This window comes from Saccostrea cucullata, unplaced genomic scaffold (assembly GCF_032062105.1).
Source record: "Saccostrea cucullata isolate Sc308-1 unplaced genomic scaffold, CSIRO_AGI_Scuc_v1 ctg2841, whole genome shotgun sequence".
In the NCBI taxonomy this organism is placed as follows: Eukaryota; Metazoa; Mollusca; class Bivalvia; order Ostreida; family Ostreidae; genus Saccostrea; species Saccostrea cuccullata.
Window position 1 is genome coordinate 12,796 of NW_026933988.1, and position 11,805 is coordinate 24,600.

An 11,805-nucleotide genomic window follows, 5' to 3' on the forward strand; every position below is an offset into this window, starting at 1 on the left:
ATTTCATTTAAACAATATTTCAATGGAAGCATTAGCTTTTGAAGGAAAAAAAGTTCAGTGGTGCCTTTTGCAAAATAAAATTCTTACACAACTCCAAAAAAAAAAAAATTGCAAAAACAGATGTAATAATAGTTTTGGTGTCTTTTTTTTCATTTGAGCATGAAAACCTTCATAAGTATGTTGATTGTTTTTATGAAAATTGAAGTGATGCACAAAAGTTAATGAAAAGATTGAGGCATAAAAAATTAATGATAAATTTGGAACTTTGGGTAATTTTTTTCAAAAAATTATACAATTGCTTCTCTTCATTAAATTTATGTTAGTATTTTCATGGTGTATTTTTATAAGCTATTGCAGACATCTCAAAAGTGAATAATCCACAAGGAATTTTTCCAAGAAAATATAATAAAGTTCCACAGAAACTGCTGAGATAGAATATATCTTTGAACATTTATTTTGCATTGATATCTGAATTGCATTTTTTTTGGACCATGTCATTTAAATTTTTCAAATGAGTAGCTAACACCAACTTTTATTTTTGTTTATTTTATTTAATACTTTCTTTTTTACTATCAGATAAGCATTAGTGAAATATCACTTTTAATAAATTTTTCCTTTCTTCACAGACATTGCGAGCTCCGTATGATGATAACTCCTGTTTCAAGAGGAAGAGCTGTGATGTGGTATGTTCATGTTTAATTTAACAAAAAACCTTGGCTGAAAAATATCACCCATCAAAAAGCTCTATAGCTATCTCACATTGTCCTTAGATTTTTTTTTTAATTCCACTATAATATTAATGCATGTCATCGCCTCTCAAACCTTTTAATATGATAATAAAGAACTCTTTTTTTATAACATTTGCTATGAGCCTAAAACAGCATTATGATGAAAGTATGGGCCGTTCACAAGGTTATTCATTAACCATGGTTATATGCAGGGTTGAATTTATAGCCACTATTTTTCACTTCAATATCCATTAAGAAAATGTGAAACCAGGCAAAGTTTAATTTCATTAAGATGAGTAGGGTATAGTTTTAGCATCCTTATATTTTACTGATCAATGGAAGGAAAATATAGCAACTCAGAATTTTCAATGAAACTATGATTGCATGTCTTTTACTCTTTGAATGGCATTGGTTTTCATACATATGATAACCAAGAATTCATATATTATATAGGCAACACCGTATTTTTCGGAGAGTTATATACTTGGTAATGATTATAGTAAGACAAAAATTTTATAAATCCTGGTTTTTGCTGTTAACTTTATGCTGAGGATAATATTCTCAAGAATAAAATTTTCTTGAGCATTGACCAACTCACACAATTAAGCAAAATTAAAGTTCTCACATTCATTATAAATTCATATTTTGATTCATTTATTTGTTTATTATTTTTTGCAGTGCTGGAAGATGTGTGAGCCCCTTGTCTTGAGGCCTGAAATATTCTCAGAAATTTGTCACAATGGAGACAAATGTGTAAGAAGAAACATTTCATTTTAATTTCTAAATTTTAAATTTTTAATTTTCAAATTTCCAAAATTTTTATTGTCAGGGGAGACTACTTTGTTCTATATCTTTTATCCAAAAACTAGGTTATTGTCTGCTTTTATATGAATACTGTATACAGGGTTATTTTCGCCCCATTTAATTTTCGCCCTTTCACACTTGCAAACAATTTTGCCCCGTTTTAAATTCGCCCAATCAGAGTTTTATTAAAGAAATTATACCATATTATTTCATTTCGCCCCGTTTTAAATTAGTCCAAATGAGGGTAGGGCGAAAGGGGCGAAAATAAAATGGGGGCGAAAAGAACTTTATTCGGTAATAACCAATATTTGCCCCCCAAATCAAACTTTGATGAAGATATATTTAATTAAGTTCTTAAACAGGGGAGTATATGCTGACTTCAAAGCACTGAATATTTTCATAAGTAATGATGCCATGTGTACGTAATGACGTCACAAACATGACGTAAATTTCAGTTTTTTATGAATTTTACAGAAAAATGTAAATATTTCGTCGATATTTTGAGTAAAAGTCACCGAGCGCATGTGTGTTCAGAATCAATATTTTGATATAATGTGTAGAATGATAATATCAATGAAATATGTCAATATTGTTCCTGAACAAACTTGCGCTCTATAAATTCTAAAGCTAAAATTGTTGAAATTGTGTCCATTTTGTCCTCTTTCTGAAAAAGGATATAAAATCGGACTAGTTTGTGACGTCATAAAAACAAAAATTGTGAATACACTGCTTTGACACTATAATATTTTCTGTTAATTTATATTTCTCATACAATTTATTGAATTCAGCACATTTCAGGAAGTTTTCAAAATTTGACTTTTGTGGGGGCAAATATATGCAATATACCGCATATAGTTCTTTCCCTGTATACAGTAGCCATTTTCTAAAACTCAAATCTGATGGGTTTTTTTCCTGTTTGTAAATGTTTGATTCATCTTTACATTGAAATTATATTAATTAAAAGCATATGAACAGACTGGGTTAATGTGGAACTCTGTGAATCATGACATAGCAGGCAATATGTTCTAATATTTAGATTCTCAGCTCAATACAGATGAAGGTAATTGTAAAAAATTAAGTAATGGCTTAAATTGATAAGTTCCAAGTTTCTAGGTCTTCCATGAAATTTATCTCTCTCTTTTTTATTCCAGCAAAAAGGATGCAAAGTAGCATGTGATTTCAAGGCAAACATTTTGAACACAGGTAATTTATTAGGATTTGCCTTTGAATTCTTAGATTAAGTATAAACAAACTAGTATTTTGAACTTGTTGACTTCATTTAATGATAAATAAAAATATGAGTGTTTTTTAAGCCACATGTTTTATCACTGTTTTATTTTTTAACAGAAATATATACATTTCTAAAGAAATATACATTTCTAAGCAAGTTTTATGCAATTTCTTTATAGTTTTTTGTATAAGAGTATACATGTATATTATTATTATTTATTACCCCATTTCAAGACCAAAAAAAAGTTTTTATTTCTCTTTTACATGGCTGTGTATCATCAGACAGACTATTTCTAAGGATTCTGTTAGAATGATCAGCAACAGTCAAAATGCAATAAAACTGGTCCCCCTCGGAAAATAAAAAAGAATACCTAGTCTCGTTAAAGTTGCCCTGGCCTCATTATTTGCTTCTGGTTTAGACTTGCTTAATTGGCTAGACTCTTTATGTGGAAATCTAAAGAGAATTAGAGGCAACAAGTAATTATTTCAGGAAGAGATAATCTTTGTGGATTTTGTGTCAGTTAACCATTGTGTGTTTTGGTGCACATCCAGAGGAGCCAAATTAAGTCTTGAAAAACTGACCCTTGCTACTTTTCCTTGGAGTATATTCTTGTACCGGTACACACTCTCTGATTATGACTCTGGCTATACACTGTAATTAGTTTGGATTTCCCCCCTCCACGTGTTGGCAACTCCTAGATTTTGGGCAGTTTCTGATAAGATAAACAGGGAAATTAAAACATCAGAACCTGTTACCGGGGACGGGATGCAGGGTTGACTGACCAGGCTCTGCCAGCCAGTTATTATTAATAACACACGGACAACATGCATATCATGTATATATATCCCAACATTTGTAGGGATATCAAGGCCATCCAATACTTAATATTTTTCTTTAGATAGATTGATTTATTAGCATACTCCTTATCACAGGTTATGCCAATTTATAGATTCATTGACTTTTTTCAAAAAGAAAATAAACAGTTTGCTTATAGGAACATTCAGGAAAGGTTCCCCCCCCCTCCCCTTCACATTCATTGGTCCATCTTAAATTTTTGTTCACACTTAACGAATAGATTATTACACAAATTAATTACACCTCATTTTAATTATTAATGATTGCATTTATCTGAATCATTGCAGCATCTCCTAATACTGGTCAATGGATGTTCAGCATTGAACCAGTGGTGATACCATTCAAAAGGACACAGAAAATAGAAATAGCTTGGGACACCCCCACCTCAGAACAGGTGTCGGGGAATAGACAGGCCTTTGTTTATGTCCTTATGGCCAAAGAACCGGTGGGGACACCACAGACCAGGGCTTGGACAGAAGTCATACAGGTAAAACTAGAGAGAAAGTGAGAGATTTAATTAAGCATGTGGAAACAATGTTAGATTATATAAGTTAATGGCCAATAGAAAAAGACCATTTTGTTACTTGTGTAATGGGAGAGGAGAAAAATGCAGTGTACTGGACCGGGATTCGAACCCGGACCCCCTGAATCTCCAGTCAGGTGCTTTACTGATGAGCTATACGGCCACTGGCAATCGATCACGGCTGACTGCCACATTTGTTAAAAAGGCAATTTAAACAAAATTTATTAAAGAAAATTATGAAAGTTACCATCAGTTATCATATACCTGGTACTAAGAGGAAGTACATTTACTTGCATGTACCTAAAAAAGATGTCATCATTGTTGCTCTTAGCTTAGTGCCGATTTGTTAATTTTAAAGTGCACTGAAGGAAAAGTGCTCAGAAGTATGTTAATTATGACGGTCTGGAATTTTTGTGGTTTAGTGAAAGCTTTTCATGTCTTGGTCTTTTAGGGGGCTGATTCTCTTTCAGTTTTGGATTAGTACTATCAAAATTAACTTCATCAAAGTGGTATTGATGTCAGGAAGATCTTAGACTCAACTTATCACCTGCTAAAGGCTTTGTTTACCCAGCTCTGGGGTCTTGATAATGATGAAATATGATTTAAAGGCTTTCTTTGGGTAATAGCTAATATTTCCCTTCATTTAAATCTTAGCACATTTCAGGTTCAGTGTATATATTCTGGCTAACTTAAGCCTAAATTGATAGAGGTATAATTTTGAAAAAAAAGTTTTTTTCATAAGAGTGTATGTTAATTAATAACCTTTTATAATTTGCAGAAAACTTAGATTTGATTATTTAGACATATTTTAATTGATTAGATTTATTTGAAGCAAAGGTGTAAAATCATAATGTAATACCCTTTAAAAAGACGAGCAGAAATAACTATGAGTATTTCTTCTGAAGTATAGAATGTCTACTTTTTTTCACTTTAAGCCATTCATTTAGCATTGTGTTAGACCTGTAGTGCATATGAACAAGAACCTGAAACATTCTGCCTCTTTTTGCAAATTTGAAATAGCTAGATCAAACAAAAACTTTAATTTAGACATAAAACTGTCTATGTACCTTGCATATGGGGAAAAAATCTTGTCTTCTAAGTTATATAATTGTTATCAATATAGCTAAATCAAATTAATGAGAAATTGACACGACATTTATCACTTTCTTTATATCTATTTATCAGATTTGTACATAAAATTCAGGCTCTCAGTGCACCCATCCTTAGACCTGTATCAATATTTCTGGATCTATTTTTATCAGGCATATTATGAAAGATTTTTAATCCATAAATCAAATTTTTTTATTGCTATGCCGTGCAGAGTTAATATTGTGAAGGCAGATCTTAATTTGTTCACATTCCCCGTAATGTGTCACCTAATTTTATCTGCCAGCTAACGATTAAAATAGGCTCATCTTGTTTCTAAACTTAATCTCGGCTAGGTAAAAAAAAATGTATATGAGCGAGACTTCATCCCATATTGAATCTGACAGTGCGAAGGCAGTGAGTTTGTGTGGCCGAGCTTTGAAGCAGCATGTAAACTCTAAGTAATCACATGAATAAAATCATGTACATAAAATTCATTCGGGCTTGCTTTATTGAAACCAGTCAAACTCGGGTCAGACGAGTGCTCTCGGGGAAAATATCTCTCACATGGCTCAGGGTATATGCTTATATCTACAGTGTTACCTTTCGGTAAATTAGTAGAAATAGGTGATGAAAAATGCCTGAGTCTCCCACCTGTTCTTGCGAGTTTTCGGGCTTGCTGCCTTCCCAGATGCTAAGAACAGCACTCGAAATATTTAGAAAACATACCTCTCTAATGTTTCGATACAGCGAGATCAACGGAATATCAGGCTGTTTTTATAACTGTCTGTTGCTTCTTCGCAGATTCTTCATATCAGAGTAGATACATACAGATAAAAGGGAAGGAGCTGGGACAAAAAATAACTCCTTGGACATAAGAAACCTCTCCTAACTCTGGGTCCCTATCTCTAATACAAGTTCCGGTAATCCTCTATAGTTTTTCTCCATTATTAATATATCTCATTAATGAAGCCGGCACTTGAAGTTCAGCGAACATCAAACTTCTTCACGGTACTTGATGTTGTAATCATAATAAAAATCGGACTTTTGTAGAGATACCACCAGCAGTGATGGATTCGACTGAGATTTTATTTCCTAGAAGTCTTTTTTTTTTCAAAACTTAATCAAAACTTCAAGGCCAAATTGAATATTTGGTGAAGCTTTGACATTTAAGCAATTTTTATTTAATATAGATTTTATGGCACAAAGGTACATTATTTCATAATGTACGCTAAGGATGATCTGTTTGAAATAGAAAGAAGTACTTCAAAAATTATTTTTGATCCTCGTATAATTTGTCTCAGAGGAGTTGAATCGGGGGAAGGGTGCAGATGATTCTTATAGGGGAATGAATTTCCCATTGAACTGAATTCCCTCCAATTCTGTTTATACTGACGTGATTTATGCAATAGCTAGACATAATGCCAGTGCTCAGATCAAATTACATCAGAAAAATTTAATAAATTGACATATAAATATTGACTAAGCTAGCAAAGTTTTTGGTATACAAAAGCTCTGTAAAATACAAATACTTTAATTGCCATTCATAATCTATACATGTATTATATGTTTTTATGGGGGGGGGGGAACCAATGAGTATTTTAATTTCTAGAAATATAACATTTGTCTATAAATGTTTAATCATTGAAATATTTACATGTATTCCAATAATTTTACTCTAAGATCTCAATTTTTCTGAGATGTTTTAGTTATACTTTAAGCTCTACAGTTATAAAAAGAAAAAAACAAACCAAAAAACCCTAAATCTACGAATCAAATATTAAATTTTAAATTCAAAGGGGTTAATTATTTAGTGCAACCTTGTAACATTTTTGCTGAACCCTATAGTGATTGCCAATTGTATCTTTGCAATTTGGAGGACGTGTGTATGAGAATTAATCCATTCCACCGCATTGTTACTCATAAAGAGCTACTTCAGTGATAATGGTAGTAACTGGTATAATTGGTTGTGCCATCTATCTGTTGATTTGGGGAGATACTATACCGCGATTAACATAAGAGTAAGTCTGGCACAGATTATTCCAAGAGCAATGTAACCACATCACACATACTCTCTGCCAAAGTGCATCACCCATAATAGTCAGGGACATGATGATCACATGTATTTCAGTATAGTCCATAACAATATGATTGGTAACAGTATAATTCATAGCAGTATAATTTGTTATACTATCATTCATTTAATTCATACAGTAAAATTCGTAACAGTATAATGCGACCTTCTTCTATTTCATCTCCCCCAAATGTATTGTTCATCAATTGACTTATGGTACGTAAGGGATGAGGAGTATTTATTTTCTTGAATTCTTTCAGCTTTTGGGTAATTTATGAATAACCAGTATATCAAAAAGGATTAAAATATCATATTATTGAAATTTGCAGATGATATAAAGTCTGAGTATTAAAATCAATTTTTATATTCAGTAATGTAATTAGCTTAAATACTATGGTATTCAAAATTGAATATTTTACATTAAGTACCATGCAGATATATCAATTATGTAGTTCTCATCAATTTTCAAAAAAAAAAAATTAAAAGTGATTATCAATTTACAAATCTTTATCATTAATTTATCAATCGACTATGAAATTAAATTTTGTTCTACTGCATTACGTAACTTTGTTCCTATTAGCAAGAAACCCACCTTGCAGATTGTTTACATGGGCACAAAACAATTTGTACACAACATTAAGTCCTTTACCCAAAATAAATTGTCTGAGAAGATGTTATACAATAAGAATCCTTACCAATAATACTTTGTAAGAGGGAAAAGTGCAAACCAATCGTAATAATGTTCCCTGAGAAATGTGACCCAGTTCCTGTTAATGGAGAGCTCCGCTGGTTATGTGTCTGTTTATTAATTGTTTGACAACATTACTGTCTTAAGAGTTGTAACTTGAAAATGATAAGAAAACAAAAATCATACCAGGGTTCGAAATTCACTATATACAACTCGCAAAATGCAAGTTGTAATATCCAAATTGCATGTTCAAAATTTTGTAATTTTTTGATTTTATGCATCCTAAATTTTACCTGGGAAAAAATATTTGTTTCACTTTCTTTCTGTTTAATTCTGCATATGTACAATTTTTAAATGAACAGTCATATGCCATGTCCGATGATCATGCAGGTAGAAAATTATAAAGTTTTTTAAAAGATGGATTGATGGCGGTTTTTTTTAAAAAAGCTTTTGTTGCAAGCTGTCTTTTGAAATTGTGTGTTCATTTCTTTGGTACTGGCAATTATCTACAAATTGTAATTTTAGGGATTAATATTGGTTTCAACCCCTGCATACTATATATATATATATATTGGTTTTTATAATAATTACTAATAGATGCAGGACTGCAGGTTATGACCATCACGCAACTGTCCTTTTTGTTGTTTTAAAAAGTGAAGATTTGAAGTACATGTATATATCTTTTGAATGATTTTAAGGTTTATATATGTATATCTTATGAATACAATTGATCAGTGCATATAAACCAAATATTCTATTCACTCTATCTTCTGAACATGTACTCCATTTATATACTTTGTAACTTTTACATTACCCTAAAATCTTGAAAATAAGACGGATTTAATAATAAGCCGGTTTTGAAAATAAGCCACCAATTTCTTGCATTAAAAATTACTCGAAAATAAGCCAGTTTGAAAATAAGCCGGTCATGACAATGCCATTTAGGAAAGATGTTAAACGTTTGACAATTTCTTCGTCTTAAAAATTTGACGAGTGAAAACTTTGACGACTTTACTAATAAAGGGTTGTTTATAAAGTTAATTTGAATACAATAATACTCTGTTCTCTTACCAGTTTTTTGCTTTGATAATAAGCCTGAATTTGAAAATAAGCCGGTCTTGAAAATAAGCCCCCACTTTCTTACCAAAACTTAAAATAAGCCGCGGCTTATTTTCAAGATTTTAGGGTATCTGGATTTAAGTATAAGATGAGAAAAATTATATCTGAATGCTTATAGATACCACTATAAAAAAGAATTGAAATGAAGGACCATTTACTACGATATTGTAATTTTATACAATACAAAAAAAATTGACCTCTTATATTTGCACTTAGTTCTTTTTATGAAATATGATTTGAAGAGCAGTATACATTCAGAATTGATAGTGACATTGGGGATGAAAATAGATTTGTTCTAAGACAATGAATGTTTATGATGTTGTTTTTGTAAACCTGATGACTGAATGAATTTGGTAAAGTTATTTTGGCACAGATCGTTTCTGACTTCAGTGATACAAGTTTACATGTACAAATCTACGCTGCATGAAACAGTTGTTTCTTCCATTGCTGCTGTCATAATACGATATTTTGGTTCCAAGTTCTGTCTGTGGAGCTCGACATGAAAGAAAATAAAAGCGGAGTCATTATGATTTAAGGATTGTTAGTTTATTGAGACTTAAACTGAAGAACAAGGGTTAGAATAGGGGGAATTGGCTCGTGTTGATACGTAAAACACGTGTAAAGAGAGGATTTGTCACAGACGAGTGCCGAATCACACCTCATTACGGGCCGCTGATGGACGAAGATTTTTCTTTTTTCTGTTCTGAAAAATTACCTGCTTCATTTGATGTGCAGACACCTTGCGGTCCGAAGCTGTAGAAGCAAAGCAGTCATAGGATCGGTGCTCATTCCCTCTTGGTTAATTTCTCACTGTAGCTGTTTTTTTTTATATGCAGAATGTAATTGATAAAACTGCCTTCAAATTCTTCCAAGATCCATATATTCTTTTCTTAAAAATATCTAGAAACAAGTGCTTTCATTAACTTTTTTGCAGGATTTCTTTTCTCTTTTTTTCTGAATGTGATGCAGATATAAATTCCCTGTAGATTATATTGTGCAAAGTTCAGCCTTAATGTATAGATTGGTGGCAATTTTGTTTTATTCTTATTCAATATTTTTAATATTGATTTTGAATTCTTTTTTCTTAATTTTATTGATAAACTTTCATTTTCTGCTTATTTAATGTTCTCCGTTTACCAGCTAGTACACCATTTACAATCTCCGAGATTCCTGTCAATTTATTGCTGGAGCCAAAATAATTCATATTTAGTCATAATGGGATATATTTCTTGAGTAATTTGATCAGGCCCAGTCTTATCAAAGCATATCTGATGGAGGCCAAAAGAGTTTTATGTCATAAATATAAAACAAAGAGAATATATTTTGAACATTCTTTATTTCAAATGCTTGGTCAATAACAATTTGATGGGTTCACTTTGGTAAAAATCTAATATATACTGCATATTCTGCTGATTTTGTAATCCACTGGTCTTTTAAAATTTCTGTGTTGATTTGCTCCATTCCAAAGCAAAGCACATAAAAGATTTATCCAAAGATGTGCCGGTGAAAAAACTAAATCTATCAGCCTTATTATTTATATGAAATTTGTTGTCTTTAACCGGGATTGGATGTTTTTATGGAAATAAATGATTTGATTTTCATTGCTTTCTCTTTAAATTATACCACTTGAAAGTTAGCCAAATGTGTGGGTTTTTTTTTTCATCTCAACCCAAACTGCTATATGAACAAACTTAAAGATTACCTAAACGCACTTGAAGATTTTTCATTGTTCTCTCTATTGGAGAAAGTAGTGGAAATGTGTATTTTTTTATGTCTTTCCAGACAGCTGGTGTTAAATGTAATACTGTGAAATCTTTTTTTTTTTTGGGGGGGGGGGGGGTTGGGGGGGTATTTTTGTTGTTTTCAAGGTTTGGATTGAGACACCCACAAATTTATGACCACCACGAAATGATATTTTTCAAATGCAATATATACTATTAAACATTTTCAAAATGAAATCAAACGCCCAAAAACAATATATTTATCTCAAACCTTGAAAATTTCACCCCATGAAAAAAACATGTTATTTTACAGTATGGGTATTTTGTCTTTTCAGACGGCCTCTAGGAATGTGGTGCTGAAGAGAGAGATCCTTCTCCACAGTACCGAGTTCTGGCTGGTGGCAGTGACAGAGAACGGAACCGCAACTGACGTCCATTTCCAAGAGAACGACAAGCTTATCTCAGGTTCTCATCAACAAAGACATTGTTATCCATCATTTATCATTATAATCATAAATCATCATTCATATATACGGTTGAACTTACATGGGTATTGCCAACATACAGAGTACCTGCATGGATATGTTGAAGTGAGTTGGAAGTTCCAACCACTTATTCTTTTAGTGCTTTTCTGTTTAATATCTTAAAGTCTCAGATATATCAAGTTTTTTTTGGTCATGATAACAAGATTTGACTGTAAATACATGTACAGTGAAACACATCTCTAACAAATATTTTGATGAACTTCTTCATATAGGGTAGTCAAGTTTTGTCACCAATGTTTCTAGATATATAACTTATTGACTTGTGGAAGTTGAAATTGCTTGGTGTTTTCTTATATTAAAGTTTGAAATAGCAACAAGAATAGATTTGTATTAATGAAGGGATGCTAAAACCTAAATCATGAAGTTAATATGAAATGTAAATCCAATTAACTCATTGCAAATAAATGCAATATTTTAAGATCATAATTGAT